The sequence below is a fragment of the Cervus elaphus genome, chromosome X (assembly GCF_910594005.1).
Source record: "Cervus elaphus chromosome X, mCerEla1.1, whole genome shotgun sequence".
Taxonomy (NCBI): Eukaryota; Metazoa; Chordata; class Mammalia; order Artiodactyla; family Cervidae; genus Cervus; species Cervus elaphus.
Window position 1 is genome coordinate 40,449,493 of NC_057848.1, and position 20,314 is coordinate 40,469,806.

Below are 20,314 nucleotides of genomic sequence, written 5' to 3' on the forward strand. Positions count from 1 at the left end.
CACTCAGTACTGATTTCCTTTTGGATGGACTGGTTGGATCTCCTTACAATCCAAGGGACTCTTAAGAGTCTTCTCCAACACCACAGTTCAAAAGCATCAGTTCTTCAGCACTCAGCTTTCTTTATGGTCCAACTCTCACATCCATACATGACTACTGGAAACACCATAGCTTTGACTAGATGGACTTTTGTTGGCAAAGTAATGTCTCTGCTTTTTAATATGCTGTCCAGGTTGGTCATAACTTTTCTTCCAACAAGCAAGTGTCTTTTAATTTCATGACTGCAATCACCATCTGCAGTGATTTTGGAGCCCAAAAATATAAAGTCTATCACTGTTCCCATTGTTTCCCCATCTATTTGCCAGGAAGTGATAGGACCAGATGCCATGATCTTAGTTTTCTGAATGTTGAGTTTTAAGCCAACTTTTTCACTCTCCTCTTTTACTTTCATCAAGGGGCTCTTTAGTTCTTCACTTTCTGCCATAAGGGTGGTGTCATCTGGAGTGGCGAGTGGTAGCTGTGCAGTGCTGGAGTGGTCGTGAAGAGATACCCCATGTCTAAGGTCAGGAGCGGGGGCTGCGCTTCCCTGGACCAGCCGTGAGGAGATACCCCATGTCCAAGGGCAAAGGAGAAGCCCCAGCAAGATGGTAGGAGGGGAAAATTCATGTTTAGAATCAAATCCCTTTCCCACCAGAGACACTCAGAGGGCTCAAACAAACCTTGTGTGCACCAGGACCCAGGGATCCCACAGAGACTGAGACAGAACTGTGTTTGAGCATCTCCTGTGGAAGTACATGTCAGCAGTGGACTGCCACAGGGACAGGGGCTCTGGGTGCAGCAGACCTGGGTATGACCTAAGCTCTCTTGGAGGAAGTCACCATTAACCCCACCATAGAGCTGCCAGAACTTACACAGGACTGGGAGATAGACTCTTGGAGGGCACAAACAGAACCTTGTATGCCAGGACCCAGGAGAAAGGAGCAGTGACCCCACAAGAGACTGACCCTGACTTGCAGGGTTGGGGGCACTGAGTATAACAGTACATGCATGGGATCTTTTGAAAGAGGTCACCATTATCTTCATTGCCTCCACCATAGTTTGGCCCCAGGTAAATAGTAGGGACCCAGTTTCCCCTTCAGTCAGTCTCTCTCATCAGGAAGCTTCCATAAGCCTCTTGTCCTTCTCCATCAGAGGGCAGACAGACTGAAAACCACAATCACAGAAAACTAACCATTGTGTACAATGACCTAAAATTTCAGCAGACGTAAATCTGAAGGAATTTGTCAATTGTTTTACAAAACAAGACGAAACACACTGCTTTATTAAAACACAGAAGCTACAGATGAAGTTACTCCTGAAATAATCTGTTCCTTAAGGGTAAATCCCTGGTCAGATCCCAGTTGTTCATCTCCCAGAATGTAATCTTGGAGTCCCTGTTTGGAATGCAGGTTTGAGTGAGAGGAGCCACCACTATTATCAAAGATATTGATTGACTAAGCCACCAAAACTTCAAGACAAGTCCCTATGCTTTTCCCTTTGTTTACCATTCCTAAACCCTTCCCCCCTTCCAGAAATCCTAAAGGTATTCTTTGACCTTGGTCAAGGTACTTAAACTTTCATTTTGAAAAAGGTAATAATAGCTTACTAAGCTATGTTTTTGGCCATTCTTCATTCATTCATTCCTTCTTCCCCCTTCTCTCTTCTAGAACTCCCACCGTGTGTATCTTGTATGCTTGTAGTTGCCCCACAGGTCTCTGAGGCTCCTTTTCCTTCATTTTTTTTTTTCCTTTTCTATTCTTCATATTGTATAATCTTTATCAATCTATTTTAAAATTCATGGATTCTTACGATTGCTCAAATTTGCTATTGAGTCCTTCTAGGAAATTTTTCACTCCAGTTATTATACCTTTCAACATGAGAATTTCTATTTGATTCTTTTTTAAATAATTTCTATCTCCTTATTAATGTTCTGTATTCCGTAAGACATTGTTTTCATACTTTAGTTCTTTAGACATGATTTCCTTTACTACTTTGACCATATTTAAAAGAGCTGCTTTAAAACCTTTGTCTGGTAAGTCCAGTGTCTGGGCTTCCTATGGCATGGTATTTATTATTTTTTTCTTTCCTGTGTATGGGGCAATACTTTCTTGTTTTTCTGCATGTCTCACAATTTTTTGTTGTTGAAAATTGGACATTTTTAAATAACATGAAAACTCTGGAAATTCTCCTCCTTCCCCGGGGTTTATTATTGTTGCTGTTTGTCCTTTGTTTGCTTAGTGGTATTTCTCAACGAATCTCGTAAAGTCTGTATTCCCTGTCAAGTGTGGCCACAGAAGTCTCTTGTTTGGTTGGTTTAGTGATCAGCTAGCTAATAATTGGTTAACTTAAATTAACTTTAATATAAATAATCACTTGGGATTACTTTATTGAAAAACACAGCTCTTGGTTCTTAATTATTTGGACAATACCTACATATATGAAAAGCTAAGTAATTTATATAAAAAATAGTCCATGTAAATCCATGGCTGATTCATGTCAATGTATGGCAAAACCCACTACAATATTGTAAAGTAATTAGCCTCCAACTAATAAAAATAATTGGGAAAAAAATACAAAAAAAAAAAATAGTCAACTTAGTGTTATACCTCCTGATTAAAAAAAATAGTTTTCAGCGTAAGCTCATTTAAACAAAGTCTTTCCCAAAGAAGTAAGACTTGATTTGGGCATTGAGGGAATTTTATGGTTTATAATGAGAAGGAGTAGAGATTTGAAATGGTCAGATATGATACAAGAAAAACTCTGATTAAAAGGTATGTTTTAGAGACTATGCTTAGTGTCTTTAACAAAGAGTTCAAAAAGGTGACTGATCAGTGACAACCTTGAAAATTTAGGTTGACAACAGACGCTGGAGAGCCTCAAAATATTTTTATACTGAGATGTTTTAAACTTATACAGAGTGGGCAGCCATTGAAAATTTGAAAATAGAGTTTATAGCATTTTTCTGTTTCTGGTTAGAGAAGTAAATACATTTATGTTGATTTCCTATTGGTTTTCAAGAGACAAAAACTGCTACTTTCTTCTATTTATAACACTTCAAGTTTAAAAACAGCGCATATATATTTTAGAACATTTGGAGGACACAGAAAAGTATGAAGCACAAAATAAAAATTGTATGTAATCCCAGACTAATGCAAGTTTTCCAACAAGATTAAAAGAGTGTTTACAGTAAATTAATCTGGTGATAATGTATAGAATAGACTGAAGGTGATGGGAGTTGTTGGGTCTCTTCCAAAACAGAGAGGTTAGTGAAACTTAGACCATCTTGGAGCACGTTTCTAAGAAATACAGAGCAATAATTGCCACTCAGGACCCATGTATAGGTTAAAAAATACTATAAAGGGAGAAGGGTGTTCTTCCAAATAGTTCCCTCAAATCATAACTCTTACTAAAACATCTCCTCGATGTTGTGTGTTCAAAAACAGAAACAAAATCTTATATTTGGCAATATACCCAGATTAAAAATGCATATATATTTGACCTAATAAGTCCACTCCTAAGAATTTATCTTAAAGATATTACAGTTATCCAAAGGTCATAAGTACCAGATATTCACTGAATGTTTAATAGGAAAATTGGAAGTATTGTTAATAGCCATCAAAATAGGAGTTACCAAATACAATGGAATAATATAAAACTGTTAAAAAAAAAACAGTCTAGTGATATGGAAAGATTCAGCAGTATGATTAGCATGATCTGATTCATTCATTCAGTAAACAGTGAGTCTGGCATTGTATCAGACACTGAAAATCCAACAGTGATAAACACGTAGTCATTGCCCCATGTTACATTAAAAGAGGGGGCATTTTGAAAGTCACATGATAAGAAAGCACTGTTATGGCATTTTAGGCTCTATGAGATATGTTAAATAGCTAAATAATCATACATTGTAATTTCTAATAAATACCAAAAATAAAAGTGACCTGAGAGAATGAACAATAGGAATAGGAATGGCTGTTGTAGAAAAGGCAGGCATCTCTAAGGAGGTCAGATATTGCTGAGTCCTAAAGAATAGAAAAGGGCGGGCCATGAGAAATGTTCTAGAACATTTCTTATGACTTGCTTTGTTTTTTAAAAAAAATCATGGGCTCGTATTGTTTGTATAATTTAAAATCTCATTAACCAATAGTTATTAAAAAAATATATAACCCCATCATACTTGTTATCTTATATCCAGTACTATTCTAAGATGTAATAATGATGACACTTTGTCATGGATAAACCTAAAGGCCCATACAAATGTCAGACTGCTTGTGGGTTCAGAATGTGTTGCTCCCAGAGTTTCAGGGGAACTTGAAAAAGCTGCTGCTTATGGCTTTTTATATTAGATTTAGGATACCTAGCAGTGCAATCCATCAACAGCACGTGCTGTTTGAAGCTGAGAAGCGTCTTATTCTTTCAATGCCTGGTATGTAGATGGGGTGGGGAGTGGATATCTTGAGGGGTATAATCAAACCTTTTTTTCTAAATGCCTCTTAACTCCCTGAGGAGACATATATGAATTTGGAAAATAAGTTTCACTGTTTTTATCTTCTGCTTTGTTTTTGTTTTCCCCCAAAGGGCGAGATGCTGATCGGGGATTTGGAAGACAGAACTTCTTACTTTAAATTATTGTATCTCAGCACTGAAAGGAATCCCTGGGGATGATTTTGGCTGCATTCTCAGTCTGATTCAGTTTGCAATCGTTGCTAGATAGTTGCTGTCCACCCGACAGGGAGTTCGACTGATTTGCAAGGATATTAGGCATGGCTTGAAAACATTTCTAGTGAATTTGATTACTCAGTTTGGGAAGTAGTACTACAAACTCTGAACTATTTGGGTCAGGATATAGCATCCTACTGGGAAAATCAACAGTGGCATAAATGGTTCCATTGTTCTTCTGAGTGACTTCAGGTTGCTAAGAGACTCAGTTCTGTGTTCCTGTCCTGCTGTTCTTTCCCAGTCTATTGATAGTCGTGTTACTGTAGCAGCTCAGTCCATTGCTAGAGTCAGATTATTTATCAGCAGAGGAGTGGAGAAGGGTGAGTAAAGAAAATAAAACTAGAAATAAAGGCAAGAAACTAGGTGTCAAACCTATGGTTTTTCCAGTACTCATGTACAGATGTGAGAACTGGACCATAAAGATGACTGAGGGCCGAAGAATTGATGCTTTCAAATTGTGGTGCTGGAGAAGACTTTTGAGAGTTCCTTGGACAATAGGGAGATCAAACCAGTCAGTCCTAAAGGAAATCAACCCTGAATATTCATTGGAAGAACTGATATGGAAGCTGAAGCTCCAATATTTGGCCACCTGATGCAAAGAATCGACTCATTTGAAAAGACCCTGATCCTGGGAAAGATTGAGGGGATGAGGTGGCTGGATGGCATCACTGACTCAATGGACATGAATTTGAGCAAACTCCAGGAGATAGTGGAGGACAGAGGAGTCCATGGGGTCACAAAGAGCCGGACACAACTTAGTGACTGAACAACAATGAAATTAGGTACACATATATTCATTCTTTTGTATCTGCAAGGTATTGGTTCCAGGACTCCTATGGATACCAAAATCCATAGATGCTCAAATCCTTTATATAAAAAGGTAGAGTACAGTTGGCCCTAGCTGCTGGTTCCACAATCCACAGAAAATCGATGCCCCTGTTGGTTGATGTAGAACCCAGGGTGCAGGCGAATATTTTTGTGTACTAAAAAGGCCATTAACTAGAAATATCTTGGCTGTTTCTAGACATTTGGGACCTTTCCCTGTTCAGCCTTTACCCCACCTTAGAAATCATATGTGGAGATTAGGTTTTGAAATATCTTTTCCTTATTTAGTTACAAACAGTGACATGTTGGTAAAATGTTTAACAACTGGCTGGAAGGGGCAGAGTGATAGAGGCTGATTATACCATAGAAGTCAGCAAATGCTATAAATAATACAACCATTGCTGATTTCAAGCTACCTATATAACTAATCCCTGAACACAAACCCTGGAAGGGATGTGCACAACCAACTTTGGAGATCACTGTTGATTCTGCTAAAAACTGAGAAGTCACCCAGAAACTGCCACTGGTATTTTGCTCCAAATGTTGATGGAAATAATAAACAATCTATAATAGGAATAGAAAAATGTTTTATTTGAGCCAAACTGACGACTATAATACAGGAGACACAGATTCAAGAAGCAACTGAATTGTGTTCCATTAGACTACAAAATGGAGGTGGCTCATATAGGCAAAAACTGCCATGTTACATAAGTTGTTTGTCAAGAATTATAATTACAGCAGTATTCATTGGAAAAACTGATGCTAAAGCCCCAATACTTTGGCCACCTGATGTGAAGAGCCAATTCATTGGAAGAGACCCTGATGTTGGGAAAGACTGAGGGCAGGAGAAGGGGATGACAGAGGATGAGATGGTTGGATGGCATCATCAATTCAATGGACACGAGTTTGAACAAACTCTTGGAGATGGTGAAGGACAGGGAAGCCTGGTGTGCTGCAGTTCATAGGGTCGCAAAGAGCCAGACACGACTTAGCGACTGAACAACAAGAAGTAAGGATTAGTTGCGGTCCAGAATGGTAGCATAGTTACAAGGGGAGACCTTGAGACTACAGGTTTACAGCTGGCAGCTGCTAGCCAATATTATTTTGAGAATGATTGGTGTCCTTGAGTGTGATATAGTTCAGGAAATTCAAGTTCTCAGTGATACAGGAACATGTCTGAAACCACACCCACAGAGGATGCTGCTGCTGCCAAGTCGCTCTAGTCGTGTCCGACTCTGTGCGACCCCATAGACAGCAGCCCACCAGGCTCCCCCATCCCTGGAATTCTTCAGGCAAGAACACTGGAGTGGGTTGCCATTTCCTTCTCCAATGCATGAAAGTGAAAAGTGAAAGTGAAGTCGCTCAGTCGTGTCCGACTCTTAGCGACCCCATGGACCGCAGCCCACCAGGCTCCTCCATCCATGGGATTTTCCAGGCAAGAGTACTGGAGTGGGGTGCCATTGCCTTCTCCGCCACAGTGGCTACCCAGCCCCATTTTGGATGCCAGAATGACAGTTGTTCCACTTTGAGTTTTTAAATGCATTCTTTCCTCTAATGGTTGAAGCAGACATACAATGCATATTTGATAGGCCATAAGATAGGCTGTTCTAGTTAGCATCAAGTATGTATAAGCTCTATATGTGGTTTTCTTCCATTGCAAATAATCCTACCTCAGGCTCTGCTTGTAGGAACCCCAACATAATAGAGCCTCCCACCCAAATATTTTTCGCCTTCATCATTTCAATAAATGACAAAACTGATGTTTACTGAGCTCTTATGATGAACCTAACTCTTAAGTGCTGTCTGTATTTCTATTATTTTTAATCTTTTTTTATTAATTTATTTTAGCCATAGCTTGCAGGATCTTAGTTCCTGACTAGGGATTGAACCCATGCCCCCTGCAGTGGAAGCACAGAGTCCTAACTGCTGGACCACCAGGGAAGTCCCTGCATTTGTATTATTTCACATAATCCTCAGAGCAACTTATGGTAGGATTATCATCATTCTATAAATGAGAAAACTAAGGCTTGGCCAGGTCAACTAGTTTGTCTAGCATCACAGGTGGTAGAGCTGAGATTCAAGAGCACACAGTATTGTCTGGTCTCAATGCTCTTGTGTTTTACGAAGTGTTCAGGAGGCTTGGCTTTATGGGCCTGCGTTTTCTGGGTTAGTGCTTCAATTCTTGCCTTGCCTTCATCATTTTGCAGGCACACAATCAGCCTGGTAGCCTGTAAGTTACCTCATTAGCCATCTAACTGAGCTTTCCAAGTTTTCTCTCCATACACAATATGTGAGTCCTGCCCACATGCCTTGACCTGCCTGGCTGTCCTGGTGCTCTCTCCATTAGAGAAGGCAAATACAATTAAGACTTTTCATCACACAATTGCCATCTGCTCACAATGCCTTTTTAGCTGTTTGGGATCCAAGGGCACTTTGAAAACCAGCATTCGGCTACCAGGGAGATGTATGAGCACCCTGATGCTCGGTACTAACGCCGCGATGTCTGCATATGCAAATTAGGAAGGCTGGAGTCTATGATGCCCTCATTAGGTGGCCATGAGAGGCATTTCCTGTTTTATTGTTCAGAAGAAAGATAACTGCAGATAGCAACTGCTTCTCTCTCTAGTTCCCTAACAACCCTTTTGTTTTTTCTTCCTCCTTTGCCCTCAGACCTATTTTAAGCTTATGAAAGACTCTTAATTTTCTGGCTAAGAGCTCAGCGTTTCACCAAGAACGGTCTTGTCGCTGGTAATTTATCAAAGGGTGGCTGGTTTGACCTTCAAGCATGAGTGAAAATCATTTAGCTTAAGAACATGTCAATAAGCAATACACCCAGGCCTTGTACATTTAATAGCATCTATCAAACATTTTCCCTTAAGAATTTGCTGACCTTCCTGTAAGAAGGTGTTCTCTGAAACACACAGGTTCTATTCATCACATTGATCAAGAAGATTGACATCTACTCATTTCACTAGCTGATAAATTAGGTCAACAATTGGAAGCAGCGGTGAAGATTCTGTTTGTTCTTTTGTATTGTGTTGAGCTTAGTATCTCAAGTCATGTTTGAAATCACAGAATGTTATTTTTGCATACCTTCCTTTGGTATTACCAAGGAGAAGAGAAAAGGGTCTGGGATACCGTCTTGACATTATCTTTGTTTTTCAGTGTCAAAGATCAGTAAATAAATAGATAACTCAGTTCTGTAATATTGAACATTTAAAAATAAAATACAATTTAATGAGTAAGTCATTAAATTATTTTGTAGTTGTCATATGGAAAAATGTCAGAATTTTACAACTTGCAGTTTCTAAAAAGATGGCTGATGAGAATAGTTTTTCTTAAAAATCTAGATTTTTATTCAGATTCATTTCAAACCTAGGGGGCAGAGATATTTTAACTCCTTCAAAAATGTACTCTCCTTTCTCTGGGGGAAAGCAAAGAGATTACAAATGCTGACATGAACATTTAAAATGGAAACTATAAAAGCTTCCTGAGTACCTAATGAATGATTACATGTAATGATGAAATTCATTCAAATAAATTCTGGCATGTAAAATTAGAAAAAGTATCTTCCCCCCAAATAGAAACATGACATCAACTGATATTTGGGATTTTTTTTATTAAAAGTTTATAAACTTTGAGATTCACAGTGCTGTCTGTAAGGTGCGTCAATAATTTCGACTAGAATGTGTGATGATGAAAAGTCACCTCCTTGATTTCTGAATCAAGACAAATAACATCAACAAAGTCTGTACTGACAGTACAAATATTACTTTATTGACTAAAATTCCCACATTTTAGGGAACAGGCATCATGAGACTTTTCAGTAGTATACTTTTTAAATAATCTTTTAAAAATATTCTAAAGCTGTACAGCTCTCCTATCCCTCTGTCACTGAGATGGAACTTGCAGATGTACTGAAAGACTGAACAGATGGTGTGCTGGAGGAGTTTGAATATTGAAGGGCCTTACAGAATAAAAAAAGCTTTTTTATGAGTCCACTATGAATTTGTTGAAAGGGCAATTAATTTTCATTTATCTCAAATTCTATGTAAATATAGTGAATTTCTATTTAATGTCATCTTGCCAGAGGTCCTTCCAAAATGAGTTGGGAATACACAATGCTCATACTCAGATCAAAGCCTGAGCATTGAGTTAAAGTTATACCAAATTCTCCATCCAAAACTAGTCTTTCAAATGTTTTCACCATCCCATTGGGCTACGTTTCATCTCTTTTTACAGTAGTTGGTCAAACTCCTTCATTTCACAACTGCATATAATGTTGTCTTTCTCAAAAATGTCTTGGAAAAAAAAAAACAGGCAAAATATTAGAAGGCCACTTTTTTCTTAGAAATGATGGGAGCCAATTAATATGTTGCTATTATCATCAAAATGAGTCATTATGTCTGAAAGCATGCAACATTTTATGAGGTTGACTCTATAGTACAGATTCCCAAGATACATCAGAATCCCCTGAGAGAGGCTTAGCCTGCAGATTCCTGGGCCCCACTCTCACTGGATTCTTTTTCATTAGGGTTAGGGTTGAGCTCGGAAATTTTGATAAGCTACTTCATAAACAAGGTCCTACTGTATAGCACAGGGAACTGTATTCAATATCCTGTGATAAGCCATCATGGAAAAGAATATGAAAAATGTGTAACTGAATCACTTTGCTATACAGCAGAAATTAACACATTGTAAGTCAGCTATACTTCAATAAAATAAATTTTAAATATAATAAGCTACTACATTTTGAGAAACAGTAAGATGTTTATAAAACACCTAGCACTGCATTTTTCGCCACACAACTAGCCTACCTTTTGCTCACATTGATGCCTACTCAAACAGAGCAGTGGATAAAATTATCTCTAGATGACATGATTAAAAAGTCTTTGTACTTAATTAAAGATCATATTGCATTAAAAAAAAAAAAAAACAAAAAACAGCTTAAATGTGGCCTCCTCTATGCAGTCTTTCATGAATCCTACCCTCAGGCCCAAAGCTGTGATCTGTTGTGCTGTGACCAACCGGGACTTGGGGAGGACGGTAAGAGTGCAGGAGAGAGGTGGTCTTAAGGGCAGAGGGGAGGGTTGGATAGTTGGATTGACACCCTACATGGATCTGGAGTATTTTATTGTGAGATTCTGTATCCTAGATTGTACAGTGGGGTTGAGGCTGTTATAACTGTTGTAACCTGAGTCAACAAATAAGTCTCTGAGTTGACTGCAGCAGTGAGATCCAACCACAGAGTTTTCACATCTGGAGAGGAGCTTTAGCAGACATTTTATGGCAGTATATGAAGGAGATACAATGGCTAACCATTAGTTAATTGTTCATGTGCAATAAGGACAGGGCAGGTAGCACTTAGTGAGTAGGCTTTACAAAGCATACACCTAGGCAGAGACTAGGTCATCTCCTATTTTCCTAATAATATCTAGATTATATATTAGCAGCAAACTACTTCTCAGTGAAACATTTATTTTCAGTATATTTTTTGAAAAAATGAAAGCAAAACATTTAAAAATAGTGCACCCCTTTCACTGTTTGGTAATCTGTCATGCATGAAAGAACTATCTATAGTAGTCCATGTGACTGAGACCAACAGGTGATGACTGTATATTAGGAAGCCAGAGGTCAAAATCCTTGAGAAAAATCTTTAAGTCCTACAAGAGGGAAATAAATGGAAAGTTTCCTAGAATAGCAATAGCAACAACAAAATTTACTATTATCTAATACTTCATCTTTTCTAATAGAAGAAACCAGTCCAGACACTGGCTGTAAAGTCCATTTATATACACTGCAGGTTGAAAGTGAAAGTTGCTCAGTCGGTGACTGACTCTTTGCAACCCCAAGGACTATACAGTCCATGGAATTCTCCAGGCCAGAATAATGGAGTGGGTAGCCTTTCCCTTCTCCAGGGGATCCTCCCAACCTAGGTATCAAACTTGGGTCTGCTACACTGCAGGCAGTTTCTTAACCATCTGAGCCACCAGGAAAGCTGAAAGTTGCTCAGTCATGTCCGATTCTTTGCGACCCCATGGACTATACAGTCCATGTAATTCTCCAGGCCAGAATAATGGAGTGGGTAGCCTTTGCCTTCTCCAGGGGATCTTCCCAACCCAGGGATCAAACCCAGGTCTCCCACATTGCAGGCAGATTCCTTACCAGCTGAGCCACAGGGGAAGCCCAAGAATACTGGAATAGGTAGCCTATCCCTTCTCCAGCAGATCTTTCCAACCCAGGAGTTGAACCAGGGTCTCCTGCATTGCAGGTGGATTCTTTACCAACTGAGCTGTCAGGGAAGCCCCAAACTGCAGATTAGGGGCTGTGTAATGCTCTTCTCAGCACAGTTGAAATGCCTAGGACCTCTTCACCGAAGTATGTTTGTAGTAAACTTCCAAGTATAAATGATATTATAACATTTAAGAATGACACACATCTTTTAACTAAAGTAGATGCATTTGAATGCCTTTCACTTTATTTAGCAGTCAGTGTTTGCCAAGAAGCCAAGAATTATGAGTTATCATCATCATCATCTATCTGCGTAAGGATGTTGATGGCTATTATTTTCCTGGTATCATTATAACAACTTCCTTTGCTGTGTTACTAAGTTGTGGTGAAAGCTATTAAATGTCAATGTTGTTAGGGATTCTTAAATTTCTTCCGTTAGCTAAATTCTGTAGCTAGTAAAGTTTTGTTTAAAAAAGAAAAAAAAAATCAAATAACAAACCTCGGAACATTCAAAGTCTTGTCTAGGGAGAAATGGAAAACAGTAAATTACAAATGTGTTCTCAGTTCCAAATTGAATTCTGTACTCGTCTTTTGTACCTTGGTCTCATTTACCATTCTTGTAGGTTACAAGCGTTTTTCATATCAGTTTATTTTCTGTTTCCCTCTTTTAGACTGTTAAGGAATGAATACAGAGGCGAGCAAGCAGTCTAGCCCTAAGCTGCTCATTTGTATGTCTGTAATTTGATCCCTCAAGGCTGATGTTGTTCTCAACTGAACTGTATGGTTAGTCCTATTACTGTCCCCATATCCTTCCTTAGAGTTGCTGGTTACGCTTAAAGCCTAGTGGTTCATCATTCTGGCTAACTCCAGGAAGGAAACAATAAAGAACATAATTATGATGTATAAAAATGAGATGCATTTAGTTCCCTCTTCTATTTCCTCCTCTGTCTTCTTGGAGCTGCTTCTTTCTAACCCTATCCTCTGACCTCGTACCTATTCTGGTTTTCAGTCAGTGTCTTAATTACCAGCTAATTCCTCCCCATTCTATTTAATTCATACTTATGTGTATGCGTATTATATCTCCTCTCCTAAGGTGATAAGGTCCTTGAAAGTGGGGATCAGAGCATATTTATTTTTTAACCCTCTCAAAAGTACACTGGGCAGAGTAGAAACTCAGTATTTATTAGGAGAGTGAATGGATTAATGAATAAAAAATGTCAAGGACTGTGTCCTTACACAAGAACATTGATATTTTAATAAAGAACTTGTTCAGACTGGAATGCTCAGGCCCAAACGAACAAACTTTTTGGCTGTAGCCCTGTATGGGGCCTCTTAAGCATACTGTAGAGGCAGCATCTACGCATTAGGCTGCCTCTAGTAATCACTGTATAGATTAGCACAATCAATAGCTCAATTTCATAAATGGCCTCTTGCAGTGTTCCAAGGATTTACAATCTATGAAATCAAAGAAGCTTTGTCAAGTATTCGTGCTTAATGACTGAACACATCAATTTCAAAGCCATTTGACATTCCCGAATGGAGGCAAGATTTCTGTGATTTCAAAGAGAGCAATATTGGCGTTTCCCCAGTGGACAGTCTGAAGTCTTTAAATTTCTAAGAATTATACAATTATATTTAAGAAAGTCAACTCGCTTGAATTTAAATGAACTCATGTTCTCAAGCCAAAGCATAAAGCATGTTTTCTCTATCCAAGATCCAGGTTAGGCATTTCCTCCCACTATTCCTCTTTAAAAATTGTCTTCACTGTATAACACCTGCCTGCTTTGTAGTGATGAATGACTATTTCTGAGGGTTGATCATTCTGTGCACAAGCATATCAATCATCCTATATCTCATCATCAATTCATTGCTTATTATTTTCTAGATGCAGTGTTTGGGGGAAATGTTAGGCTAAACTCATTAGTATTTATCACTTAGCACAACTTGCTTGTCTGAATGAACAAGTGCAATTGAATAAATGGTTGTGAAGTATCTTAGTGTGGCCTGCAAAGCTTTTTGTTTTCCTGAAAGTGTCCTGTAGGCCAAACCTTATAAAAAGTTTTGTTTCCAAGAGATTTCCAGACATAAAGAGAACCTGTGTTCTCATGGTCATATGAGATCAAAGAAACTTCACCTTGGAAACATCGAAATAAGATAGACTTTCATATGGGCAGATCAAAGGAAATAAATTCAAAAGCTTGTATGCTTGGCACAGCAATAATTTAACCTAATGTTTCTTTTGGGTGGCTGGATTGAAGTGCTCATGGATTAAGTGTTTTTCTAAAGACATAATTGTTATATTTAATACGTTCTCTCAAACTAACAACCACATGAAAAAGACCAGTGGGTTTCCTTTCCACTAACCTATGGAAACAGAAGTCACATGGATCATATTTTTATAAATAATGGGAGCTGAGGTCACAATTATTCATAGTTCCCTAATCTGTATGCTGTTAGGGAAAACAAATACAAAATAACTGAATAAAAAAATGCCCAAATAAAATGTCTTAGGGAGTTAATCTATCTGTCAGGTATATCTTGTCACAAAGGAAATAGAAATCTATATTCACACACCAAGAAAACCTTGGTTTAGAATTTTGAATAGCTGGCTTGACAGGGAAATTATGCACCCAAATATTTTCACATAAAAGACTATTGGAAATCTGTTATAGATGTGGTTTGTCATACATGTTTCTGCTGTTTCTTCCATTCTGCCAACATTCATTTGAACTCATACTCATTCTGTGCCGGTAGTCTCATTTTCTTTCTTTCTTTCTTTTTTTATGTCCTTTCTTCTCAATTATCAGGTACCCTTTCTCAATCACATTGGCTGTTACATCACTGGCAAAGAGTTCTGTCTCACCCTTCCCAATGGGATCTCCTTATTTCCCTGTGAAAAATGAAAAGAGACATTCTGGCCTTCATTCCTGCTCAGCTATGAGAATCTTGTCCATATGAAGGAATCAGTCATCTTGTGAGCACTCATTTGTTCAGTAACCAAAACAAAAAAGACTTTGGGGTCAAATTAGTGCTTTGGTGGGTGGCCCTGTCTGTACAATGCAAATGGTTGATTCAGTTGACTGGAACCGTGGAGACTGCCATCAGCTTGCTGGAAAAGGGTGGCTGGCCAACCCACATTTGGAGAAGGGTAGATTCTTTTAGGCCTCCTGCCCCCCACCAACCCTGTCAGGGTGTGCCTGGGAGCCAGACACATCTAATCAGTTAGATTTAGCCGCAAGCAGAGCAGCCTTAATAGAAGCCTGAGCTGCAGGAAAATATCTGAACTGGTTTTCTTTGCCACACTGAAACAGAGGTCCTCCTGTTTGAAAGAAAATTCTCTCTTTTCCCTTCTATTTACTCCCATCCCCTTATTTTGCCATGCCCTTCCTTCTCTGTCTCTCTTTCCTCTGTGCAATCTCTTACACAGGGGCACAGTGTCAGCAGAACTGGTCATGGGACTTTCCTGCTGATCCAATGGTTAAGACTCACGCTTCCAATGCAAGGGGGCACAGATTCAATTCCTGGTCAGGGAGCAACACTGCCACAGGGTCTCGTTGTTGTTGGGTTTTTTTTTTTTTTTCCAAGTATTCAGACAGAGTTTGCTGTTAAAGAGCTATGAAAATGAAAGTCGCTCAGTCGTGTCCAACTCTTTGCAACCACATGGACTATATAGGCCATGGAATTCTCCAGGCCAGAATACTGGAGTGGGTAGCCTTTCCCTTCTCCAGGGGATCTTCCCAAGCCAGGGATCAAACCCAGGTCTCCCACATTGCAGGCAGATTCTTTACCAGCTGAGCCACAAAGAGCTATAGCATCCTTCTATTTTTGCTTCTTTAGTGAGAATTTAGGCATTTTTTCAAGAGACATTATTAATACCTCTTTCATTTTTCTAATCTTTTTGTCAAAATGTAGTCTTCTAACTAATATTTGCTGACGGATGTAGCCAACAGTGATTACAGATCACAGTAAGAGGGTCTGAGCTGCATTTCTAAGAGCTTGCCTCAGCTCTGGATATCCAGGTCACTTTATGCCTATGAGTACACTACTGTAGAACTATATTAAATCTGGCATAACCTCATTCTTTCTATCACAAAATATTTTGACAACAGTTTTCTCTGCCCTTTGGAAAAGGTTACATATATTCTCACTGGCCTTCATTTTGGTTCCATGTTGCTAAGCGTCTGTATGAAGATTACAAAATGCAGTCAACTATCTAGATTTTTCTAACCAAATAGATATGTAGTGTCATAGATAGGGTCTGCCTTTCGCTATATAAAATTAAGGGGACTTTTGAGTTAGGTCTTCATGTCACTTGAGCTAAGTTACACTTTAGATTAAAAATGTTCAGATAATTTTAATACAGGTGTGAAACTTCTGGAATTATTTAAAAACCACCTCATATCTCTCCATTTTGCACGTTTAGAGACAGCTTTTGCCAATATCATTGCCAGCTGCTAGATGCTTTACATATTTGGCTTTTTTCCCCTCTGCATTGAATTCAAGCTCTTTGATGTAAAATTTGTTTCCATTTGAGAACAGCAATTTCACTGTCTAAAAAAGGAACGTAATGCTTCATCAAAGTTAGAGATGTTTAAAACTATCTGGATTATAAAAAAAAGCAAAAACTTTTTGAAGGAAAAAAGATTTGGCATTATAGGTAACCCACACAGAAATGTTAAATGAGTAGGTAAATCTGATCAATTCTGCTTTATTAGAGTAGTCAACAGAAATCTCTCCCCTCCAGCCATGCCTGCTATCTAATCTGAGTATACTTTTTCAGAAGCCCCCTACAGGGTATTCTGGCAGATCCAGTTGGGACTGTGCCTATCCACTGAAGGTCATCTCCTAGAAGACTTCAGAGATTTGGTACTGAATGCCACACATTTCTTCTTGATTCCCTCTGACATTTATTTAGGGGCATGTTGTTCCCCAAGACCCAAACTGAAGCTCTTCACCAACCTGTCGTAAGAAACACCTGACAAACTACTTTTCAGGTTCCAGTTATTTCCTTATCAAATGCCACCCAGTATGTCCCCAATCTGCCTTTGTCTATCCTCTCTATGATTGTATTGGCATTTCCTACCATTACCTGAAATGTTGATCATTAAGTATTAATCTGATAGTGTGTTTATTGTTATGGGTTGGATGCGAGACAAAGGTAGGAATTGTTTATAATGGAGTTGGCTTCTATAATAAATCTCCTTTGTTTAATGGTCATGATGGAGTTGAATCTGGTTAGAAACAGAGGACTTGATCTGGAATTAAAATATAATGTGTAGATTAAGAGTTTCTCTAGTATGTTAATTGCCTACATGGCACACCAGGCTTTGGAGATGGGGATGTGATTTTCTTGAGTAGAAATAGAATGTCTGGGCAGATCTAATAACACTTAGTAGTAAAAAAAAAAAAAAAAAAAAAAAAAAAAGGATTTGAAGAAAGTATAGGCCAAATCAGTATTAGTGGACTGATGGTAATGAGTTCACTAAAATAATAAAAAATAAAATTAAGCACCAAGTTAGGCAACAAAGAGGGATGGACATAAATGAAAGGAAATATATGTTTTGGTGGAGATAAATCTATTCATTCGTTTAGTACGTTATCTTGACTATTGTGTGCCAGGTATTATCATTCATCTTAGAGCATAGTTATAAATAAGATAGGGCAGAAAACTTCCATACTCAGAGAAACTGCTGAAAGAGGTACACAGAACCTGGAGAAAGGCCTGGTAGAGTTTCCCTCAGAGCATAAATGACACTGAGTCAGAATTGATGGAGGAACAGATTAGGAAAAGGGACTGTGTGAAAACCTATTTGTACTTAAAACACAGGAACTTGTTCAGAATAGAAGCCAGATTTTCTACAACTATAGGTAACAGTGAAAGGTAGGGACTCTTAGGAATGAAGACAGAAGCAAACAGACACTGAACACACAGGCTTGGCCTTAAAAGGCAAATAAAGCAAATTGTCTCAAACAATTTAGGGCTCCACAAAGAGCCTGCAGACTTAAACGTGGCTCCAGAAAGGAAATTGTTCTATTTTCAAGAGCTGTTCCAACCTCCGCCTTGTGAGATGGTGTGTGTCTTCATTATCTTTAACACACACACACACACACACACACACACACAATTTATTGATAAGACCAAGAAAGGATAAAAGTAAGCTATTTTGTAGTTTCATTTCACAAAGTGTGTTTTGTCAGAGAATTCAACATTGTACAGCAAAGAATATTAGATCTTAAATGAACTCTGACCAAAATGATAGGTGAGGGCCGTCACCAGCCAGGAGAATGTTTGGAAAGGTCATGAATCAGAAGTATATGATAACAGCCCCCCTCCTCCAGTCCTCCACTTACTATGCATGCACCAGGTACTATTGGAATAGTACTCACATTACCTCGTCTAATCCTCGGAACAATCATGAGGAAAGTTCTAGCCCCATTTTAGAGTGGTAGAAATTGAGGCAAAGAGAAGCTAGTAATATATACATTTCTAGGGTCATACACCTAATAGGTTGTACATTTTGGATTGAAATCTAAGAATTCTGGCTCTAGAATCAGACTTCTGTCATATTAAATACACTGCTTTCATTGCCATGTAGCATTAATAAAAACAATTACCCAAGAAATGCTGCCACACTGTTTTGTAATGGATTCATCTTAGTTCCTTCTAACAAGATGGAAATGCAGACCTCTTAGAGTTAACTCAGAGTAGAGAATCAAAGATAACTTGGGACTTCTTTGGTGGTCTAGTGGTTATCCAATGTAGGGGATGCAAGTTCAATTCCTGCTTGGGGAGCTACAATCCCACATGCCTCAGGGCCAAAAAAGAAAAAAACCCAAAACATAAAAATGAAGCAGTATTGTAACAAATTCAAATTCAATTAAAACTTTAAAAGTGGTCCACATTAAAAAAAAAAGATACTTGTTATAGTGGGATAATCTTACAAAAACATATTTTTTTTTTCTCAAGCTTATGACAATTAAGGTACATTTATCCTCCTCCTGGCTATCTCTGGATGTGTAGATATGCCCTTAGGTGGTATTTGCACACACTAGAGTTTAAACCACTCAGCATCAGGTCAATAAAAATTTAGTTCTGGTCCCCAAAAGCAGTCAATCTTTGGTCTAACGGTCAAATAAGACCTTTTTTTTTTTTTTTTGGTCTGATGAATAACTAAAGTTGAACTAGCTGTGCTTACAATAAAAACTTCTGGTGAGGGTGTTAAATGTTAACTTTAGACACGCTCTCAAGGGAGAGGTATTGAAATACCAAATTAGGAAAAAATGGACTTTTGCAGAATATTGAATCCTCTCTGGAGATGAGCTTTGTACAGGGGCTCTATGTAGTGTTCTCTGACCTTTTAGTCGAATAGCAGATTGAATTGGATTAAAATAATTAGCTTTCTCTTGTCAGAACAATTCCTCACGCTGCTGCTTTTCCATTCTTATTTGTTCTATCATTGCCATGCCTAATATTCAACAAGTCATTTTCCTTTATTAAAAGGAAACAGCATTTTATTTTTGTTGAGTATGCTTTCATTCATTATTAGAATATGATTAAGTTGAATTTTCCTCACTTCCACAAAAATTAATGAAAACCAATTTCATGACCAATTTAGCATTAAATATGTTAGTCAAAGAAGTATGAGCACAGTAGTTCACAGTGAGTCTTTTGTGTGGTTAGAAGAGCAGCGTTCAATTTTTGTATGTTCACAAATGAATGAAGAGTAGGGAAATTCTGGCATCCAGGTAGTCAGGATTTCTGCATTTGTAGGAGAAAGTTGCAATGTTTTTCAAAGTAAGGTCCTGGAACACCTGTACCAAAATCACCTGGCTTGACTATTAAAGGTACAGGTTCCCTAGCCTCACCCCAGAACTGATGAATCAGAAATTCATAGGGCATAGCCTAGGACTTGGTTTTTTTGTTTTTTTGTTTTTTTTTTTTTATTAACAAATCCCAAGGGATTCATGAGGAGAGTGACTTTTGAGAACCACTGCCTTACAAGCGTATACTCATATCTGATCACATAGGCAGGTAGTTTGCCAAGCTGGTCCTTCAACAGAAATCTAGAAGTTTCCAGCTGGAAGAGCCTTTTAGAAGTTAGCTGTGTTGTGCTCACTTCGGCAGCACATATACTAGAAGTTACCTGTGTCATCCCCTCCCAAACTTGCCATTTTTACCACAGTATTGCTAGATTTAGCAAATAAAAATATAGGACTCCCAGTTAAATTGGAATTTCAGATAAACAGTAATTTTTTAAGCATAATTATGTCCTGTGCAATATCTGAAACATACTGAAAAGTTGTTTATTGAAAAGTCCATTTTAACTAGGAGTTGTGTATTTTATCTGGTAAGTGATGATGAAGAAATTGAGTTCCAGAAAGATGAAATGACATTATATAATGCTATGCTATCCCTAGGATTTCTAAGACTTTGGTTTCTACTTTTGCTATAAATCATTGATTTCTGCTCTGTTGAAGGCTTTCTTTTTTCACAAGTAAATA